General features: G+C 44.8%; 1 protein-coding gene across 2 annotated transcripts in view; it reads right to left on the reverse strand.

Moving 5' to 3' along the window:
• SOS2 (SOS Ras/Rho guanine nucleotide exchange factor 2) overlaps window positions 1-22,698 on the reverse strand; it is a 358,219-nt gene that overhangs the window by 329,699 nt on the left and 5,822 nt on the right. The window contains exon 2 of one of the 2 annotated variants that reach the window (XM_078659715.1): window positions 19,642-19,962. The exons of the other annotated variant lie outside the window; for it this stretch is intronic. The gene's annotated coding sequence lies outside the window, so the exon portion shown is untranslated. The remainder of the gene's footprint in view (window positions 1-19,641; window positions 19,963-22,698) is intronic. 2 annotated transcript variants of the gene reach the window in all.

The raw sequence follows: 22,698 nt of genomic DNA on the forward strand, positions 1-22,698 counted from the left end.
AGTAACCCTCCGTGGCCACTTACTCTTGGCGCACCCCGACACCTCTCATAGTGAGCAACAGCGGTGTTACTCACCCCACTGTACAGTGTGAATAACGCTCACTGCACACAGAGTACCTTTAAACATGATCACAGTGATTACATCTCAGGGGCCGGTCTGAGTACGTTTCGGAGACTATGCAATCTTACAATGCTGCGCTCAGAGTGCCCGTCTCTCAGCGACCGGACTCCCTGCACAGCCTGGAGAACTGAAGGTGCCCTGCCCGTATGTCTGGAGTAGAAACCGGCCACGTTCCTTGGGCGGGCCCAGCACAGCGGATACATTAATGAACATGCATGCATGGTCTGTAGTGCGTTCACCCCCATTCCTCACAGCCCCCTCCCAGTAGGGGCAGCGGCACGTGGCACTGGTTCTTACCGGAGATGTACTGCCGCCTGCCCTCGTCCAGGTGAGTGGAAATTACGTCCCCCATGGTGATCCCTGAGCCGGCAGCAGCTACCAGAGAGCGGCCCGGATCCGAGGCGCGGGTTCAAGTCCTCTGGCGGGCAGGAGACGCAGCGACGCCGGTGACCCTCCTGCGGGAAGATCTGCGAGGGTAGAGGCGGTGGCACCTCACAGGGAGAGGACCCTCCGGATGAGCTGTGGGCAGGAGCCCTGGGAGCGCAGACCCTCTGAAGACAGAAGCGCCGCCTCGAAGCCTCCCTCGCACTGCTGCAGCGCTCACTCCACACGCTCCCTCCCGGCTGCGAGCGAGACTCCTGCAAACAAATGAGAACAAGCACCTACGAGCACACGGAGAGCGGGAGGGGGGGCGGGAAAGGAACGAACAGCGGGAAGGGGGGGGCGGGCTCACGGACAGCGGGAGGGGGGGCGGGAAACACAAGTAAAATATGCCGCTTACCTGATAGCCGATGCCAGGCAGACGTCCCTCGTTGCGTGCCTTCCAGGAGAAATTAACAAAACAAACCTTCCCCCCCCCCCCCAAAAAAAAGCACCGCCCACAGCCGCATGACGTGGGCCAAAAGCGAAAAATTCTCGGGAACGCCCCGAATCTGGTCCGGCCTTGACGGACAGATCCAGCACCCAATGGCTAGCCTCCATTTATGGAGCTAGCCAATGGGAGCCGGAGGACGTTCCTGAAGTCCTTATTGTAATCAATGGATTTCGCCTGCGCCGAAAAGCTGCGCAGAGCGCAGCCTTCGGCAGGCGAAACCCAAAAAGGAATCCAGAAACAATTGACAGAACAGCATCAGGCTACTTCATCAACTTCGATGATTTTTCTGAAGATCTGAGTGAACCAGAGGAACAGCGGACAACAAAAACTTTTAAAGATAAAGCAAAGGAACTCTTTCATCAACTAAAAGAAACCTATCTGATTTCTCCATGGATTGAACTTTGGGTTGGCACTAGGAGTATTCATCCTCATACTTTGGCTCATCATGATACTATGCTTGGGACATTTCATTGAGGGAAAATATGCTACAATGGACACAGCAAGTCAGAACATCAACTTGGTCCTGAAACCACACAAGTCTTCACACATAGAGAAAAGAGAACTTTCTTCAGTAAACTTCACAGCCAATCCTATACCCGGTGGGGTAGCATGGGACAAAACTGATTACGAAATATATGGTCCGGTTGAGCCCCTGAAGTATCCTCATCAATTAAAGATTTCATTGAGTGACTTTGTAAAACCAAGCACATTTGCTGATGATTGGGACTTTGAAAGTATTAATGATATGATGTCTGATCTAGTAATGTCAGCTAAATTTACAGAACATGATTATTTGCAAGGTTCATCTAATTATGATCAAATGTTTTGTTACAACCATTATGGTAACCGTTATCTGCATAAATCTACTCAACCTAGAAATGTTTTAAATTTTAACCAATGGGAACACTGTGCAACTCCACCAAAAGGCAGTTCAAAGACATATTTTGATAAATATTCATACTTTTCAGGGTTCAACACAAGTAATGCAGAATAATTTTATTTCAAATTATTAAATAAGACAGGAGTGAAAACCATGCTTACAAACACAAAATTGATATATTCAGACTCATTTTTTAAAAAAATTAATACATTCGGTTTTGATTTCTGGAACAATAACATTGAAACGAAAACGATCTGGGGCACAAAAGATTGGCAAGTGCAAGGTATAGAATCATTATTTAGAACCTGCATAATCCCAGAACAAATTATATTTTTGAATGATACAATTTTGTGTTTTGTCTTGGCCTAGCAAAAATTAAAGACTTAAATAAACCGTCTATTCCAAAACCAACACCTAACAGTAATAGCACTACGGAGGTTGAGATAGACATATCCCATATTTTAAACCAAAACAGAACACATGCTGATTGGAAACAATGGTTGATCTGGCCCACAGACACAAATAACTGTCAAGACAGATTCCTGAACAAAATACAGGGGTTCACATTGACCAGGCCAGACCCAAGATACTCCCAGAGACAACATCCAGGGATTGTAACTACTTATAGTGTGGGGAAACTCTGCCTTCAATGGCTACATACATCCACACTGTCAGAAATTAAGCAACACTTAACTTTACTTAAAGAAGGTGCTGACCTGCGTGATTTCATCATGGGACCACGCAAACAGCGTCTAAAACGTTTCATAGCGGCCTCTATATATGCAGCTTACAACGAAGCTTGGAAAGTAACTCAAATTGAGACAGCAGAAAAAATACGGGAAATTGACCGTGTTAATTTGGAAAAATCACTTTCTGTTGTGGACAATGGGTTAATGACTGTCTTCCAGAATATATTCACTGGACAGTATTGTATCTTCTGCAATCGATATAATAGAACAAGACTTACTGATGTTGCAACACGGTCAGTCTCAATTGCGTACAAAATCTGCGTTCAGGCTATGTGCCTTGGCGTTTAATCAACACAACGTCACTATTTAATATCTTTAACCTTACTGATAAACAAATCAGTTTGGCACAAAAGGGTGCTGACTATACAATTCTGAGCATTGAAAAACTTGAGAGATTACCATTGACAATGTCAGAACGACCTGTCATTGAATGGATGATACATGGGATAATAAATATTCCGATAACAACTTTCCAGTTTCAATACTGCCAAAAATATATACAGGCAGGCCAGTATGAAAGGTTGGGTAAAGAATACATTAAGTCCACATGGAACTTGCCCTATACACACACATGTGTCAGTAACAACGGACAGAGTGTATTCCTTAGTGGTAATAATTGTGAAAAATCACTCAGTGGCATACTTCTGTGTCAGGGTATTAGTTTACATGGGGCCTGTGAAGGGACTTCAAATAACCTTTCATGTCACCAGTTAGGCACACCTGCAACACAAATAGAACCATTCTTTAGAAGACTTTCGAACGGGAGTTACATTCTAATTGTAGATCACAGATGTTGTGGCTTGCTGCCAGGAAAACCTTATCTCGTAAGCGTGACTTCCAGGTTCATGTGCTGTGAAAGAGTATTGTTCCCGAATGATGCTCCAGACAGGGAGGGAAGGTTATGGCCCAGTTTAAAAATCTCTTCTATTCGAATTGATACTTTAAGCAGAATGAAGACTGTGCTCCTACAGACGCCAACCCAGTTGACGTCATCAAAAGAAACGTATGATCTCCAAGTTGCAAGGACAACGGCAGAGATTCATTCAATGTTATCAACAAATTGCCCCCTACACTTCGCAGAAATGCTGAACGAAATCTTAAATATTTCTGATACAAGTGGTATCGCAAGTGTATTTAAGACAGTTTTTTCAGGCGCTTTAACCCCATTCAAAGCGATCCTTGGTATTTTTCCAAATTTCGTCCATTCCATCTTTGGCGGACTTCCACTCCTGTTGGGACTCGTAGCAGGCATTTTATTCTTGCTACTCTTGCTTCGTTATGGCAAGCCATGTCACAGACAAGACTCCAGCAACAATGGAAGAAACGATCCTAGCAATCCGCTACCGGGACCGCATAACTAAAGTCCTTGGCTTAGCCCGGCTACGAGATCTGAATATGACCTGGTTTCTTTCATTCAGACCCATCTGGCAGAATTGTGTTATGCCTGTATTAAGGAGCATGCTATGCGGCGAAGAATGCGTGTTGGACACATGTCTTACACTACAATCAGACGTACCATTGGATGCAGATACTTTGTTGGGTCCAGTAAAGGCTCATGCATTGTGCTGTCCCCAGCGGCTACCTATCCTGATGACGGCATTCGTGGAAACTTCACCACTACGATTGAAGGGTAGTGAAGTACAAGATGAAGGCAGCATCGACCAGGTACGACCTTCTGTAAGCAGTTCTGATCAAACCATCAGTGAAAGCAATCATGCGCGTGACTGCATGGTAGCGACATTTTCTAACCTAGTCGAACTTTCACCAGAAGCTGTAGACTGTTTTTTCGAGAATCTGTCTGAAATTATGTTTTCACCGGAACAGAGAGAATGATTTTAAACAAACTTGCACACAGCGTTCCCTGAACTCTAAATTTGGCCTTCAGTCTTTTGAAAACAAAGTGACTGTGAACTATTTTTTCTCTTCTCCCCTGAATAGCGAAAACTTTTTTCCAATTCCAAAATATTTACCTTTTTGGCACTTATCTTCTGCTTAAAGTAAAACTATTCTTAGAGAACAGAACTTCTATTCTTAGGAATACTAGAGACATTACATTACCTCAACCTCTAGTTTATATGCAATTCATTGTGTTTATATATGATGAGATGGTCTCGCAATTTTTTTCTGTATCAAGAGCCATTTCATGTGTAATTTCGCAAATAATTCATGCCGATATAAAATGTGCATCTCCTTATTGAATGATTATACTGCTTGAATGCATACAGTACCTATACTCATTTCGTGCATTTCGCATACACCATTTTTCAAATACGAAAATGTTTTTGGGGTGGTCCGGTATACACATGCACTGTTAGTTATGTTTACTATTGCTTAGGTTAGTAAATATGTACATAAATTCGTGGAGTGGGTGTAGTGTGTTTATCTAGGTACCTATATTGATACTCCTATTTCTGACCCTTGTCCGGTTATTAATTCACTAATGTCCATACACCGGCACAGAAACCCGTCTTCAGATTAGGTCATAGCGCATGCTGTCACATTAAGCAAGCACTATCCCTTCAGCCCCCTAGAGAAGCACACCGAGTTCTCAAAACAAATCAAACCTCCAACAGACCTGGGAAATCCCCCGCAGCTATTGTTTTGATTTCGCTCGAGAACTCCTGCAAAGAATGTAAGAACGACCAGTCCTTATGACATTCTTGCTGACGTCTTATGTCCATCCTTACGTCAAACACAGCACCTTTCAGGTATAAATATACCGACGCTGCCCTAAGCTAAGACACGGTGGTGACGAGCTTGGAGCAGCGCTACTTGCCGGAGAGCCCAGCTGATGCAGAAAAGCCCACGGACGCTGCCCCTCCCTTTTGACGCGCTGAGAGAGACGCTGCCTTTTCTCCTGCCGAGAAATCCAGCCTCCGGCGTTTCCAGCCGCCCTCGCGGGTAACTGGGATATCGAGTCCTGTGACAGAGATACCAACCCTCCAGCCTTCTAAATCCCAGGTACTGAACTGACTAACCCCTTACAGAGGATTCTTGAGTCAGATTCTTGGCAAAACAAACTTAATTTAAACTGCTACTTACTTACTCCCTCCCAAGTATTAGGCTTAGGTCAGGTACACCGGGGTAGGCGTAGTTAGAAGCACCAGTTGAGTACGATTAGTCAATGTATATATGTATGTATATCTTTTATCCATTTTAAGTATCATATGGCTAAGAAACCATATAAATGCTTTTACAGTATTATTTTATAATTCTGTTTTTACTGTATGCACTTTACTTAACTATAAGTATTGCAATAATAGCGATTCATTTCTCTTGTATGAGAAAAGAGACTGATCAATAAATAACATCTTTTTATTGAAGCACGCCCATCTCTTATTTCTCTACAAACTGGTGAAACTAAGAATGCACGTACTGACTGAGTAAAATAGTTGTCTTTTGTTTTCACACGACTCTAGAGATATACTCTTGATTAGGGGAGAGCAAAGTTGTCATGTTCTATGGTTGTCAGAAACTAAATCCCTTCTTGTCTATCCAGGGAGGTTAAACTCCTCCTTGCCTATTCGAGAAAGTTTCTAGTGAACTCTGAGCTAGCTGGCACACATAACTTTAAGTCTAATATCGTCAGTAGAAGACCTAGTTAACCACAGTCCTACGTCTATACTATTGAAGATATTATTCCAATGCGCAGAGCCTATTGGGATAATAGGAACTACACTACAACCTACGACAGACTCAGGACCTGCTGGCCTTTAGAAGACTTCTCAAGATCTGGCTCTTCGATCAGTAGCAGCCCCCCCTCCCCCCCCCAACCCCACCCCAGCGCCTTGAGACCCTCACGGGTATGTAGCACGCTTTAGAAATGCAGTGATTGATGCACACCAATATTTAAAGAACAATAATCAGAAATCAATATAAAACCAATTTAGGCCCCATTCTTTAATGGGTCCTCCAATGAAGAAACGGCTTTCCCAACCTGGAAAAAGTTTGACTTCCTTCTCATGAGCAAATTTCCAACATTGTCCAAGGTAGGAAGGCATTAGAAAGCAGTTGGTGAACAATCTGTAATATGTATAAATTTGTTGGTGTGCACAAACTCGCAGGAATTTCAGCTCTGAAATGACCACTTCCTGTTTACCTCCAGACCATGTGAGTAGTTCTGCTCACAAACTGTGCTAAAAGCTGAATAAGAGTTTATTTACAGTAACATTCTGCGAAATCGAGTAAATGTTTCAAAGTATATTTACCAGTGTAACTGACAAGACACTTCCTCAGAAACTAAAATAAGAAAGAGAGCAATGTTATAGCCTGAACTCTGCTATAATATGAACTCGTGGCATTCTGAAAGTGCTCTGCCATGATCAGAAAGCAAAGCCTTAATAGGGGATTTTCATAAACCGTGCCTCTGTATATGCACCATCTGTTAATATTCACAGATGAGAGACAACAAGCACTGGCAAAACTCACAGGTCTCGCCTGTCTAATAAGATTCTGGCAACCCCTGGGGTGCGGGGAGGAGCAAAAAGTATCACAATAGTGCAAAAGTGAGATACTGCAGAGTAAACTGAGTGGGCAAAGGGAGTCAGGGAAATGGTAGCTATGGCTTGCATGGAACTGAGTTAAATTGTACCCACAGAATCCTCAAATTGATATAGCTAAAATGGAACTTAGGAAATTAGGGAAAGAAATATCACAAGACCATGATCGACAGTATTTGGAGGGGAAAACAACTGAGTAATTTATGATTAATTCATGGCAAAACGACCAACATTTCCCATATATAGATGTACTACCAAACCGTTGGCTTAGAAATTAAATACTAAGGTTACGAATCTGAATTAACCCTTGCAATGCTAATGAGGGAATCAAAGGGGCTAACTAAGAAGGGAGCTTACCTGCAACCTATGCACAAAATGTGATATTTTGCACATACTATAAAATTATCTAAAAGTCCTTGTTGCACGACAATTGCTTTTACGTCCAATCTTTTTCAAATATAGTATCAAAAATCGTGCACACGCAGTAGACCTGTTAACCAAAATGCCCTCTCTGGATATAGCATGTGCAATCTGGAGGTTTATGCTCAAAACTAAAAAAGTTTTTAAGAGTTTATCGAATTGGAGCTTTTTAAGCATTATATTTTATGATGAAATGTACCCAGCTTAGAAAACCTGAATTATTAAGGAATTTGGTTTTTTAACGAATTTTATGTCTATTTTATACAGTTTATATCTTTGAGCTTTTTTAATGAAAGATTGATATGCTTTTATGTGTTTAAGGACTAATGGTCTATATAAAAACTCCTTTTTGACTGACTGACTGACTGAGGGACCTCTTGGCTGTGCCAATAGCTTTTAGCCATGCAGTGCACTATCATCAATGCTACGAAGCACAGTGAAAGAAAAACAAAGTACTATGACAGAGAGGCAGCAGCATTTTGTAGGCATGCTTACCATACCCGAGCACGCTTACAAAATGATACAAGCACCTTTTACAGTGAAAGTAGTTTTTGTTTGAAGCATGAGTGGGGGGGGGCATCCCAAAGAACTCAGATGGAGGAAAACAACAGAGGGAGTAGATGGACGAGTGTAGGTGGGAGGCGACAACACAGAATGCAAGTAGGGGAACCAACATGAAGGGAGGGGGAAGCAATGGAAGAGACAGACAAGCATTTACAATGCAATGGTCTCGGCATTATTAAAGGTAGAGCTATTGGCATTGCTCATGACATTTATTTTTTATTTTTTTTAAATCATAAATAAATGGCAGTCATTTACATTGCCAATAGCTTAATCGTTAAATAAATGGCATTGTCATTTACAATGCCAATAGCTTAATAGCTCGCAAATGCATGACCTATTGCATTTACACCCACACAGAGCCACACACACAGAGCCACCCACACAGAACCACACACACACACAGAGCCACACACACAGAGCCACACACACAGAGCCACACACACACACAGAGCCACACATACACACACAGAGCCACACACACACAGAGCCACACACAGAGCCACACACACACACACCCAGAGCCACACACACACACACCCAGAGCCACACACACACAGCCACACACACACACCCAGAGCCACACACACACACCCAGAGCCACACACACACCCAGAGCCACACACACACACACATCCAGAGCCACACAAAGACACCCAGAGCCACACAGACACACAGGAGAGCAAGCACAGCCAGGGGGCAGGGAAGCCGGCACAGCCAGGGGGCAGGGAAGCCGGCACAGCCAGGGGGCAGGGCAACCAGGGGGCGGGGGAGCAAGCACAGCCAGGGGAGCAAGCACAGCCAGGGGGCAGGGAAGCAAGCACAGCCAGGGGAGCAAGTCGTGGCAGGGTAGCAAGAACAGCCAGGGTGCAGGGGAGCAAGCACAGCCAGGGTGCAGGGGAGCAAGCACACGCAGGGGAGCAAGCACAGCCAGGGGGCAGGGAAGCTGACAGTTAAGTGTTCGGAAACACCGGCTCAAATTAAGCACTGCACGCCTCCCTCATAAATACACTGTTTTCCTCTCAAATGGCTCACTAAGGTAAAAGCTTTCAGATGCCACCTGCAGATCGCAAGCTCAAATTCTGACAAGACCAACTCAAACGTACATTTTTCGGAGGTCAGTAAACTGAGTCCTATTTCGATATTATCAACACATCTTATTTACAACTGATAGGGTCGGGTGGTGACAAAGTTGGAATATCACCAACTCTTTCACAGAAACCACAGGTGTGCTGGAAAATGTAGGAAAGGGTTGGATAAGTGGAAAAAACACTAATCCACCATGCAAAGCATTAGACAGCAGACACCAGCTAAAACTGAGACTGGCACAACAAAGACGTAAATAAGGATTAAATATGGGTAATTAAATTCTAGTGGATTGAATGTAAAGTAGAAGGCAGCGGAGTTGTAGCACTGAAGAAGATATATAATTTAACTTTTATCACAGTATTAAATATAAAACCACAAAAGCAACAAACTCCATCCATGAATTGGAGAGCAGATGACGGCAATGAGATGGCCTGCAGGAGGCATCAAACTAAGCAACCAAATATAAAAATCTGTAAGAAACGGAAGGCAAAGCTGTTAGGGAAGGAGCTGTAGCATAGTAGGAGATCTTAACTCATTTAGAGAGAGAAAATAGTTTGTATAGGGGAGGAGAAAAGCAAGGGAGTGGGCCCATTCAGAAGTTGGATATCATAAGACAAATGTAACACAATGGGGAGAGGGAGGCTTCGTTCAGAATAGGGGGAGATGGCATGTACGTAGACCGGATCCGTGACTGCTTCCCCGAGGAATCCCCATTCCTCCTCACCAAATCACGAGAAGCTATTTTGATAGGTGTTTCAGAAGTGCCCCACCTAGTAAGTAGTGTGCATGCGTGCCCTACCCGTTGTGGCTCTTGTGACATTCCAGATGACTGCAGCAGCAGCTCATTAATATTTTCTGTCTTCTGTCTTGTTCAATATGGGTCAGTATATACCTTCAAAGATAGAAGACAATAGGGCCCAGCCTATGCCTTTCTGGGTCGGGTCTATTTATTTTTTTCGTTATAACCATGAGTATGAAAATGAGTTAACTGAGATTAGTTGTATGCACATATTTAAGCAGAAATCCAGACAAGCTTTCATGGATGCAGCCCTCCTGGACCTACGCTGGATTGCCCCAGCTCCAAGCAGTCTCACCACCCATGCCATGTATAATCTTGCTGTCTATTCTGAAGTGAGCCGATTGGGATTTCACTCTCTCGCAATTTGACTTTTAAATGCATCCTGGCTGTGGCACTACACCGAACCCTACTTGGAATGTTCTGCTCTTTACCAGCATTGTGGGATTAGGTTTAGGCCTGTCTGTCTATCTGTCTGCATATGTATATCCTGCACAAGTATATAAATAAGTCCAGACAGGCCGCTTTGGATGCACACCTTCCCCCTCACGAGGAGCTCCCTCTAAACTCCACGGAAGTCACTCAGAGACATTCCTCCCGCACGGCGCATGCCCTCAGAGACGAGAAGCCGGTCATGTAGGGGAAAGGTTTTGTGCACTCCTGGGGGTGGGTACCGATCGGGAGAACGGTGCAAAGTAAGCATTTCTTTAAGTGGGGAGGAGGGAGGAAGCATGTTATGGTCCAAGAGGGCAATTAAGGGGTCTAGCAGCAAGGAATGTCCCCCACGGTCTCCCGTCCTCCAGCCATGCATGCCTTCGCTCCTGGGCTGCGTTGCCATGGGGGAGACCGGTCCCGCGGAGGTGGGCGGTTGCTGTGCTGTAGCGGGGACGGACATGGAAGCGATGCCTTGAGAGATACTGGTCCGTGACCATTGAGGGTCCCGTGGAGGGGAACGGAAACTGTCCTGGCAAATCCGCAGTGAGGGCTCAATATACAGTACGGGCTGCACCGGCCTTCCTGTGGACCCTGTCCTGTGTGCCCTCAGCCCTGGCACCCCGCCAGTGTGCCCCCCGCTCTGCGTGCCCTCAGCCCTGCGCACCCTGCCCCGTGTGCCCTCCGCTCTGCGTGCCCTCAGCCCCGGCCTCACCTCTTGAGGTAGTTTCTTCCGTACAGAATCTGCTGCTTGGGGGGTCTTTGCAGCAGCTTAAGAAAGCATTAGGCTTGAGGGAAGCATTTTCTGAAGAATTCTGCTCGACAGTTGAAGCTAACTGACAACTGCTCAGAGGTTTGCATGAAGAGTGTAAATGTTGTTATGGTGAGGAATGCATGAAGGCGGGCTCATCCCGCTAATGACGAATATGAAATGATCAGCCCAGATACTGGCAAAGGAATAATGACACCGTGGATCTCAGAGTACTGTGACTTCCAATGCTCTCCCTGCCCTGATTCCTCGATGTCATGAACCAAACATCCCCCAATTTCGAAATCAGGTCTCCTTTTCCCCGAATGCCCTCGCCACATAACTCTTCTTGCTCCCTCCTTCGCGGTTGAGTGGGGGCGCTTACTGAGGGCTTCAACCTGCCCCTGGCAGAGGGACAGATGCCAGCCTGGTGCTGTGTTGGTGTGCGCGCAGCGCGCAGCATCAGAGCTCCCCTCCACGGCCCTCACTCACCGTGTGGACGTGCCCTTCCTGACATCGCACATCATGCACTTGAAGGCCGTTGCGGAAGGTGCAGACGCTGCAGTCCCAGTAGCCCTCGTCCGAGGACGGTTTCTGTTGCCGCTTTGGCCTGCGGGAGAAACATCAGACACCTGTGCTCCTGGGAGGGAGGGAAGCGATGGCCCGGTGCATCAGACACCCGTGCTCCTGGGAGGGAGGGAAGCGATGGCCCGGTGCATCAAACACCCGTGCTCCTGGGAGGGAGGAAAGCGGTGGCGTTCACCGGGCCGGGATACTGCTCTGCAACTGCCCCCGTGTCCGCCATGTCCGCCCCTCTGCCCAGGCTGCATTGTGCGCAGCCATCTCACCTGGTAGGGCTCTTCTTGTCTCCCATGCTGCAGGGCAACGAGAGGAGGAAGGAAACTGCAGCCTCCGCCGAGAAAATTAGTAGAGGGATAAAGAAACGAGGCTGTTCCGGGCAACAATGGCGGCCGCAAACCCACTGAAAGAAAGAGAAAAGGCCCACCCTTCGAGCGCTGCACTGCCCCAGCCTCCGCCCACGTCGCAAACCTATCCTGCAGAACATGGCAAAACATGAACTTTTCAATAAAAACAGATTACAGGCCTGTCCTCTACTTGCTCTCCGACACCGCCCCTTGCATTGCCAACCGAAGAGAACAACCCCCCAAAAAAAAAATGGCGGCCGCAAGCTTCCGAATTTTTCGGAATCGGGGGCGTGTTTTGCTGTCCTGAGTGACAGACAATGTCACGAGCTAAAGAACAGCAAAACTTACGCCCCCGAATCCGAAAGAGACGGGGCTTGTTTGGAGTGACTCCCTTCTCTTCCAAAGGCTGGCCTCCGTTTGGGAAGCCAGCCAATGGAAGCGAACGGAGCTGAGAGGCGGGTTTAAACTGCCCTACTCCAAAACATAAGATCTCCGGACCGGAAGCTGCGCTTTGCGCAGCTTATAGGTCCCCCGACCTAAAAAATGGAGTGGGCATGGAGAAGCACATGGGCAAGAAAGCAAAGCGAAGCACAGAAGTACAAAGGCTAGCGCAACATGAAGGGGAGAGAAGAGAGGTACAGAGGCAACAGATAGCCAGACGGACTGTGGCTGGGGAAAGGAAGTACATCAGTGAGGCAGCTGTAAAACACATGCACTCTCATGGAGTGCTTTTTTTAAAAAAACCTTTGATTAGTTTTCTTGACATTACAACGTCCTTAATCACTGATTTACATCATATCGAATCCACCTGGACATTCCACACATCGGAACAATATAAAAATCAGCAATTACACCAATAACTGTAAGCTACCAGCAATATAAAAATTAACGGTTATACTTTCAGTGTGTTACAATGTCCACTATATCGTTTGTGCCATACATATAATATGCAGTAAATATTATAATGAATTAAACCACCCAGCCCTCCTCCTTATCCAATCACAAATCAACTATACCCCACCCCACCTCCTATCCCACAGACTCAGCTCTTCATTCCTACATGTGTTTGTCAGTCACCATAACCATACTTATATGTGTACTTAGCGACACAAGTCCAGCAAATAATTCCAGAAACATTCTATAGTAAACAGCTCTGGTATCCACCCTTCGATTCTGTCTGTTGACTGACAGCATAAAGAAACTAACATTACCCAGTCTATGATGCCCGTACCTCTGTTGCTATAAATTACTCCAACATCACATTCCATTCCATTGAAACAGGTTTCTTTTGCAATCCCTATGTTCCTCCCGCTTTAATTCTGCACTCTCTGCTTTACCCCATCTAACCACTTCATTGTACCAGTCTAACACTGTCAGTACTTTTGCGGCCTTCCATCTCATGGTGATTGTCCGTTTAGCAAGTATCAGTGCCAAATTTGCAACTCCATGTGTGGGGCTAACCTTCTTACCGCTACTCTCATGGAGTGCTTAACCGCAAAGAAAAAATTCTGCTTGAAAAGTAAGCAGTTGAAGAATAGAAGTAATGCACCTATGCGCCAGGGGAGGAACAAACACAAGAAATGTAAAAGGAGATTAATAAAAGCCCACACAAGCTAACAAATAAAAAAGAAACAAATGAGTGACAGAAAAGCCAACCAATGGTAAACAATGGCCGGACTCTAACCTTACTGTAATCTGGTAATAGGGTATTTTTGCCAAACGAAAGCTTGTGCGTTCTGTAAGGTTATAGCTGAAACAAGACCTGGTATGTACAGCGTCCAGTGTAATCAGAAAGGTGTTATTATCGTGGCCTTGTTAGCATCCAATTCCTGACCTATTATGAGCCCTGGCATAATGTCAGAGAGAATTATTACAGCTGTGATATAACAAGAATGATTCCATAAACATTTCACATGGCAACAATAGGAACTAGAGGATTTTATTTACAGACAAAGTACCTTCCTGAAGTCTCCACTTACTTGTTTTCTACAACCCTGTATGGAAAGCCAGAATGCATAGTCTTAAGAGGCGTAAAAGGAGTGAGCATTTGTAACAAGAATTTAAGCCCAAATTAGTTGTTAGGTTGAGGCCAAGTAAGGTGGCGTGCTAGCTATGTGCGCTTGCTGCTAGAGAGATGGAACATTAAATCGGCCATGCTTTGAAATGGAAAGAGTATCAGAACGAAATAACTCTTGAGGAAACGAGAGCTCTCACAAATCGTAGACAGCATTTCCATCAGCCAATTGCTTCTTCCTCAACTGCAGAATCAGTCAAACCAATGTTCGCGAAAAGCTAGAAGCGGATTCTGAGTGTGCCTGTTGTGGCCGAGCACCTAAACAAACCCGATAGAAAACACATGGCTTTTTTGTCAGCCAGTTAGAGGTTTTAAAAGATGGCGTACAATACCTAGAGGGTGCCAATTATGAAATTAAAAAGGTGTTGGCTCAGGTTAAGAAAAACACCGCCACATGAAGCCAGAAGGCGTTTAATAAAAAAGTGCTCAGCACTGTCATCACAGGCCAAAGGCATACTATCACATTACAGACACAGACACACACACACACACACACACGCGTATAAGGGGCCATGCATAAGCAGGGGCGTAGCTAGAGCTTGTGGCGCCCGGGGCTACCCTTCAGAGTGCCGCCCCTGGGGGGGGGAGCGGGGGGGGGGGGAGGGGAATTGGGGGGCGGCTACTGGGGAAGGAAAAAGGACGGTGAGCACTTGAAAGATGTCAGAGTCTCCGAGGAGAGACACGTAGTATTGCTGCTAACAGTTAGCTCGATCATGAAAGTTACATTTAGTAATTTATAAAGTTTTATATAGCGTGAAATCAGAGCGCTTTACAATTTGAGGCAAAGGTAACAAATCGGAACATTAGTGTAACATGGGGAATCTAATGGGCATTGAGATGTTTACTCCTCTCAAAATCGGAATGGTTGCGAGACGTGGTTCAATTGTTAGAACTCAGCTGTGCTCAGGCGCTCAACGCCCATTGGACTCAAAGGGCTTCAGCCTCCCCCCGTTGTGTGTGGCAGCCCGGGATGAGATAGCTTCCCGGGCACACACACAGCAGCACCCGAGTACTACACAGGTCTTTAAAAGACCTTTTACTTGTTAATGAGGCTTTGATGTTTTTCACCCCTTCTTAGAGCCCCTGGAGTTCCACTCTGCCTTTTGCTTGAAGAATCAGCCCCCCCACCCCCCCCCTCTGGCTGTGCCCACAAAGCAAGATATCATTTTGTAGCACAAATGCAAACCATTTCAAGCAGTTTGGATGGGTGTACAACTATTTTGTAGTGTTGCGGCTGCTGCCTCAAAAAAAATAAAAAATGAGGAGATACCCCAACCTGCCTTCCCAGACTGTAGTACTCTGGAGGGGGCTGGGGAGGTGTTCTCTATATCTGACGTCCCCTTTAATAGCGCCGAGGAAGTGAGGTGTCCATGAAGAGAGCTGTTTAGTGCAGTGACCCAACGTTTTTCTCAGATGCTCTCTGCTGGCGCTGAGGAATTTCGGATGTCAAATACTTTAGCTGGCTAGTCTTGATTCCACCTCATGCCTTTTTCATCTATCACCAGGTACTCCCTCCCCCTTTATATCACTCTCGCAGGTTCTTTTTCATCAATGCTCTCTCCCATTGTAATTGTTTTACCATCCTGCTCCTCCTAATTCTTTCACCCTTTTGTGTTTTCCTCTGTCTTGCTCTGGGCTAAAGTGTAATAAGGAGAAATATGTGCCAGTCCCCAAAAATGGTTGTGGGTGGGCCCCAATTCTACCCACTGGTTCAGATTAAGCACAACTTGCCCCTGCCTGCCACCACCCTCAACTTCAGTTCTCTTTATGTCACCTTTGCAGATTCCTTTTGTTCCTGCTTTCTCCTGTTGTCAGTCACTCTTTTCGTGATTGTTTCCTCTTCCTCTTTTCTCCCTTTCTCCCTCTTGCTCGGGGTGAAAATTTGACGATGAAAAAAACGTTTGTCTTCAACAATGAGTGCTGAGGCCCACCACCTTCAATCACTACCACAAACTAAGCAGTAAATAAAATCAACTGTCTTGGCGTTGTCTGAAGCCTAAAGAATTGTCAAGAAATCACCATCAAGCCATTTGCCACAGGATATGAGGCCGTTGTTTTAAAAGGCTTTCAGCAAAAATAATGGCCCAACACCGTCCATTTTGTGACAGACAAGCTTGCAATAATGTTACAAGTTGAATATCCAGTGCTGAGGTCTTGAATTGAATATTCTAGTTCTGAATAAGTTCTCCGAGTAAGCCTCTAAAAGCGGGCGTTAAGTGCGCGGCCACATCCATATCAAATATTCAATATATATATATATCTATATTTTTTGCAGTTTTATATAGCGTGAACTCGACCCGAAGGAATCAAAGCGCTTTACGAGCATCAATTGCACAACGGACGGACGCACTAATTTTTCAGGCAATGGGAGATTAAGTGATTTGCCCAGAATCACAGGATGTTTGAGGGCCTCTGCCGAGACTCGAACCCTGTTCCCCAGAATCAAAGTCAGCCTTCAAAGTTGTCCTTCAGACTCATGAAGGATGACCAGGTTCAGTCAAATTCGGGACTTTTGATCGCTTCAAGGGCTTTCTGACATTTTACACTTCTCGGTTCTGTCCTTAATAGAGTTTCAGTGAAATCTGATTGGCAACCCTGGTCCCTAGCAAACACGTCCGTGTGACGACGTCAGACGCCTGCGGGCAGGGAGGTCATAGAAGAAGGACAGGTATCAACACTTTCAGTCCTCCATCTGCTTTTGCAACAAACCAGACCACACAGTATTTACTGGGATTAGGAAATACGCCTCTGATTATCCATGCAAACAATTGTCCCAATTTGTCTTGTGCCAAAGAATTAAGGTATCTGTAGCTAGGGTTTCATATTTAGGAGGGACAGGCAGGACACACTTTGTATTGTAGATGCTCACCTCAATTATAGTAGTTGCTGTTGTGCGTGACGACCTGACCTCTGATAGGAGCCTTGATGGCAGCAGGCAGCAGAGGCTTCCAGTCGCGCAGAGTAGAGAGAGTGCCGCCCGGTGCCCGCAGCCAACCACCGGCACCGCCACAGCCCAGTACTGTACTGTACTGTACTCCTCTACAGTACTACTGTAGCACTAGGAAGCAACAGGGCAGCTGCCTGCAGCAGGGCCCCAGGGCAGGCAACCCTGGTGGGGCCTGCCGCCCTGTCTCAATTGGAAGTGCAGTGCCTGTGCCTCTGGGTAACTGTCATGATTGACATGTATGCGGTGCGTGTAATCAGCGTAAACTTAAGGCAGGCAAGCAGAGCTGAGCACCGCGGCGCCGCGGCCTCCCTAGTCACAGGCACACACAGCAGGTCACTGAAGCAGGCCTCCGCTGCCGCAACGGGCCGGGCCTCGGCTCTCCACTCAGTCAGTGAGAGTGCCGGCCCGCCGCCTCTGCTCTGCCGCCTCAGATAAGGTGCCGCCTGGGGCGGACCGCCCCCCCTCCCCCCCCCTAGCTACGCGGCTGTGCATAAGGCTTCCAATTCAGTAGACATAACCTCTACATGCTGCCAAATTACAGTGGTTCTAGAGGATACGTAGTGCACACCGAACAATGTGAGTATATATGACTCCACGTCAGGGTCCTCGCAGGAGCCTTCTTTTCCTATTTAACATACCTCTAAAAATATGCGCTATTTGGCAGGAAAACTAACCATACACGAGGCCAGAGCTATAAAGAGAGTTTCATCCTTGTGTACAAGAAAAAAATGCAGGCGTCACTGTACATATGTGCTCGAGTAATTCCGTGCATAATAAATGGTCTCCATTTTAAGTGTAGACAAACAAGTTACATTTCAAAAGCTCAGGGCCTAAAGAAAAAGCCCACGTGCCACTTCAACATCCTCAAGAGAGCTAAGCAAATATCTTGTGGAAACCGGTTCAGGCAAGCTACAACATTATGCAGATACATCAAAGTAAACAAAAATGGTATACTTCTGTTTTATTTTCATAAAAATAATTATCAAAAAAATCATAGCAGCCAATCGTATATATCCAATAAGGTATTGTCATCTGTCAATGGTGACATGGTGTAAAGGAGCATGTATCCAATGATACATTCAAATCCACCCAGATTCGAGTTTGGAAATAATAGCACAGTCCCACACCTCCATGTGCTAAGTTTTGCTACCATTACCAACTATAAGCAAACATATATTGAGGATATTACATACAATATTTCTCACATTTTCTTGCCAAACAACAAAAAATTAGGGTATAGATTATTTTGATTCCAGATATTTACAATTTGCGTTCATTTGGTTACCCAGAATTTGTATTAATGTGGTTGCCTAGAATAAGTGTTAATGTGGTTATCCTAAAAGCTTCAACATGTATTTAATCCTTCCCGCCATACCCTAGTCACTTAGACAGCCAGTAAAAGCGTAAAATGTAACTCCGAGAAAAAGTAGCTCCAGGTTCTTCTGAGCAAAACTTAGACGCAACTCTCCAAAATGGTGGAATTTGGGAGTCCACTTTGCACAGTTTAGCAAACGTTTTCAAAATATGTATGGGTGTAGTAATGCCTGACATGGTTAAATTGATACTACTACAGATGCTACTCATCCACGCCTACAAATCCCTCCACAACACCGGACCCCAATACCTCAACAAAAGAGTCTCCTTCCACGTACCCAAGAGAAACCTCCGCTCCGCTGACCATGCACTCGCAGAAAACCTGTGCATCCATTTTGCCAGAGCGGGAGGAAGGGCCTTTTCCTACATCGTGGCACAGACATGGAATGAACTCCCAATCAACATCAGACGCGCCCCCCCCCCCGCCCTGCACACCTTCAGGAAGAGCCTAAAGACATCGCTCTTCAGCTGACTCGGAGCAGCATACCCCAGCGCCTTGAGGCCCTCGCAGTTGAGTAGCGCGCTTCACAATTCCCTGATTGATTGATATCAGGTATGGTTTCTACAAACAGAATACGTTTCCTTCTCTAGAAAGCTACAGATACAGTGGCTGGCTGGATGACAGCCAACTGTCTTCAGCTCAATGCCAAGAAAACAGAGGTCCTGATCGTGGGCAAGCAGAGCAATCTCTGGGTTGATAATTGGTGGCCTCCAGAGTTAGGTGCTACCCCTATCCCGGCACCTGAGGTCAAAAACTTAGGTGTCTGGCTAGACTCAGCCCTTAGTTTCTCTGGCCATACAAAAAAGGGTTCCAGCCACCTGCTTCGGGATTCTACGTGGATTGAGGCCCATTTTAAAATTCTTTGATGCCCCCTCTAGGCAGCTGATTATTCAGGCAACCATTCTATCCCGACTTGACTACGCCAGTTCGCTCCTGTTAGGGGCCAATCAGGCGGAAATCGCCCGGTTACAGCGTACACAGAATGCGGCGGCTAGGGCCTTGGTAGGCCTACCGAGGTTCTGCTCTGTTAAAAGAACTATTCGTGCACTCCACTGGTTACCGGTGGCGCAAAGGATTGACTTTAAGACCTTATGTCTTTCCTTTAAGATTCTCAAATTGTCCTCCCCTCAGATCCTTGAGAATCTTCTTACCCCCTTATGTTCCTTCTCGATCTCTGAGGTCCCTTGGCCAAAATCTGGATGGTGTTCCTCGGTTTAAGCTTTGCAGAGCAGGTGGGCGATCCTTCTGCGTTTTAGCTGCTAAACTCTGGAATTCACTTCCATTCCATATTCGTGCCCTTGATGACTTGCTTGATTTTAGGAGGGCTATCAAAACCTTCCTGTTCCCTCCTGCATCTTAGTTTTTGTCTTCTTCGGTCTCTCTGATGTCTATGTGGTGTTGTGTTTCTTCTGCCTGTCTTAAAGCGCCGGGACGCCCCTTTGCTGGGGCAGCTGCGCGCTATAGAAGTCCTCCTAACATAACACAACATAACAGATAGACAAATTAATTCAGTTAGCAAGGTAATTGTTTTTCTATTTTAACTTTTTCTGGTATAATTTACATTACGTCTGCTTTGACCATAATTATTCTCAAGCCACACGTGCAATCATACAAATACGTCTATGGCACGGAATTCTGATTTTTAGACAGATTATGAAGACTGGGTATGCCTGAAACTGGATCCAGCAAACGAACATCTGTCATGCAACTGATTTATAGAAAATGCATCAGTACATTGTCCTCTGTTGATGGCTCCACTTGGACGGACAACCTAGACATATCTGTAAATCAGCTAAGCAATTTAGATACAGTGATTATTATGATGCTTAACTATAGATTTAAGATGAGAGGGGGGTTGCTAAAGATGCTTTTGAGATTAATCTTACCCTTAATGGAGAAGCTAGTTGTAAAGTATTGCAGCTTTTGTAAAACTGAACTCCAATTAAGTTTTTGAAGCGTAACTACTGCTTTACAGATTATTTAAGAGTTTTCGGCATAACAAAGTAGTTTGATAAGCATTTAAAAGAATGTTTAATTTTTAGTATTTGAAAAATTACTATTCCTGAATTCACAAGCACATTTTAAATATGTATCCATATTCAATAGACAGCAGCATCAGAGATATGAACCACTTCAATAATCATCAGAATGGTGCCTTGGCACGAATAAATGGCGATACTAGAATTATCTTTATGACTTCCATATTTTAAAAAACAAAAAGTATTTCTTAGTGCAGCCATCTGCACGGTACCTTTTACAACATTCATTCGTATTTTATCAAGATGCATCAATTCTGTGGAGTAAGGCTGCAATTGTCAAGAGATATAATTTGATAAGATACAGCAGTGAGAATGTTTACCATTTGATCTAGTAAAACACACTTTTGTAAAATTTCCCTTATTTTCATAACTGGCCTCCCCCTTCTTTTAGTGCTCAGAATAACTTACTGCTCTGCAGCAAGCTTTCTCATCTCTTCAATCTAGATCTCAGTTTATGTTCGTTATGTTACAATTTCAGTTCCTCGGCTCTGTACACTTTCCAACAACAAGGACATTTTTAGTCCACAATGCTGTGCGTAAGTGCCAATACAAAGCGTTGGCAAGTCATCTAGAATTACTGTAATTTACTTTCAAGTAACAGGCTCGTTATTAGGGTTCTTCTTTATGATTCTTGAGATCCAATTACGAAAGGTTCGCTGTTGTATTTGAAACGTGCTCCTTTCAATTTGGAGCTTTAATTTATCTCGGTTAGAGACTTCAACTTTCCATAAATTTATTTTTACTGGAAATCAGTGCAGCATGTGGCATTGTATATGTCGTGATAGCGTTTGCTTTGGGTATGTCAAATAGTACTCCTGCACACTGAATTCCAGATATGTTGAAAGTTATTCATCTCACTTACCTCTATATGTGTAAAGAGTTTCAAGTTGCCTGGATTAACCTCATTGAAAACTATTGAGAAATTTCGGTCTGTTAAATTTCTCGAAGGACGCTCCTAGCAGTGACCTAGCTTTGACCACAAAACGCCCGTTTTATAACTAGGTCTGCACTGTGACACCAGGCCACCAATTAGAAAAACAGATGATTGTTTTCAGACATATTCAATTCTGCTTGAATGCCAAGTTGCAGTTCTAGAATTATGTTTTCTTACAATAGCTGGCAACTGTAGATGCTTCACCGAGTGGCAACACTTTAACTTCAAAGTAATCTTTCCCTGGTCTTGCATTTTTTTTTTTTTTATCATCGGGTCTCTCGGCTTTTTCGGAAGATGAGAAGGGAAGACTTGGAACCAATTCCTGCTGCACTGTAATCTAATGTTGGTTATAAAGATCCAAATGTCGCTTTCCTTGAACGACAATCACAGATCACTTTCATTATTTATATATCATATTGAGCAAAGACATTCCTTGCAATCTTCAGGCACCATTGCTACCTTCCTTATCTCTGACCTCATCCCAGGGCATTTGCAAACGATTAGGTCTGTCATTACTTAAGTCTGTTCACTCTTCTTTGATACAATCTCACTTCACCTTTCATCACATTTCCCTCCTCTTCTCCACTATCTCCATGAACAGATCTTTTGCGACTTTTCATACTGTACCTGGCCTGACCCTCTCTCCCTTTAGAAATATTCAAATTGCAATCTCTATGCCAGATTAACTGCCCACTCTGTAAAAAAAAACAACAACAACAAAAACAAGCATTGGAAATGCAATAGGTCTCGCAGCATTAGAGTTAGTGCTTTTAGAATTGTTTATGGGTTTTTTTTGTAAATCTTTAGCATTTTTGTTTCCTGTAGCCAATGCCAAAGAATTACAAAAAAAAAAGCCATAAACATTTCTAAAAGCTCTAACTCAAATGCTCCGAGACCTATTGCACTGGATGCAATGGAAATGTGTTTCGAGGACGTGCTCGGGGTGTGCATACTGGAAGCAGGGGCAGACAACATGGTAGCCAAGACATATGCAAACAGGCAGGGCGGTACGAAATCTGCTACCCTGAACCTAACAGCAAAGAAGATTGGATCGCATCGCTGCATGTGATGTTTTTGTTCCAAATCCAGTTTTTCATGAAACGACTTGTTTTTTTGGTCACAAATCAATTTGTTTATGAAACAAATTGTTAAGTCCATTTAACATTTCTTGGCGGGATAGTGGTGAAGGTGACTGTCACCTCACATCGAACTCGTTTGCCAAAAGCCGCATGATT

Source organism: Lissotriton helveticus, chromosome 9 (genome assembly GCF_964261635.1).
Source record: "Lissotriton helveticus chromosome 9, aLisHel1.1, whole genome shotgun sequence".
Taxonomy (NCBI): Eukaryota; Metazoa; Chordata; class Amphibia; order Caudata; family Salamandridae; genus Lissotriton; species Lissotriton helveticus.